The sequence below is a fragment of the Arachis duranensis genome, chromosome 1 (genome assembly GCF_000817695.3).
Source record: "Arachis duranensis cultivar V14167 chromosome 1, aradu.V14167.gnm2.J7QH, whole genome shotgun sequence".
NCBI lineage: Eukaryota > Viridiplantae > Streptophyta > Magnoliopsida > Fabales > Fabaceae > Arachis > Arachis duranensis.
In genome coordinates this window covers 96,460,702-96,461,658 of record NC_029772.3, presented here as the reverse complement: position 1 = coordinate 96,461,658, position 957 = coordinate 96,460,702, and positions in this window count along the sequence as shown.

The window sequence follows — 957 nt, the reverse complement described above, 5'->3', positions numbered from 1 at the left end:
GAGGACGCACGGGCCGGCGTTCAGCGCCCAGAAGATGCATCTGGCCAGCGTTCAGCGCCAGAACAGAGCATCTTCCTGGCGCTGAACGCCCAAAACAAGCTACATCCTGGCGTTTAATGCCAGGATGCGCACGCAGAGGACAATCTGGCGCTGAACGCCAGAAACAAGCTTGAAACTGGCGTTCAACGCCAGAAACAAGCATCACATGGGCGTTTAACGCCCAGAACATGCACCAATGGGCGTTTGAACGCCAGAATGGTGCATGAAGGCAATTTACACGCCTACAGGGTGAAGGAATGATATTTCTTTTCACCTCAGGACCTGTGGACCCCACAGGATCCCCACCTCAGGATCTGTGGACCCCACAGGATTCCCACCTACCCTATTCTCACCTTCCCTCTTAATCCTATTTTTGTGATTTGAATATCCATGTCACAATTCCCAATATTCTTCATCAATCACATCAACCTCCTCTTCCCCATAAACCCCACCAACCCCCACTACATTCAAATTCAATTTACCACCCATTCCCACCCAAAATGGCCGAAACCCAACCCCCCATCTTCCTATAAATACCTCTCCTTTCTTCTTCATTTTCACACAACACAAACACATTCTTCTCCTACATAGCCGAACCCAATCTCTCCCTCTCTACTCCATTCTCTTCTTCTTCTTCTACTCTTCTTTTCTTTTTTTGCTCGAGGACGAGCAAATTTTAACTTTGGTGTGGTAAAAAGCCTAAGCTTTTTATTTTTCATTCACCATCAATGGCACCCAAGACCGGAGTTTCCTCAAGAAAAGGAAAAGGGAAGGCAAAAGCTTCCACTTCTGAGTCATGGGAAAAGGAGAGATTCATCTCCAAGAGCCACCAAGACCACTTCTATGATGTTGTGGCAAAGAAGAGGGTGATCCCTGAGGTCCCCTTCAAGCTCAAAAAGAATGAGTATCCGGAAATCC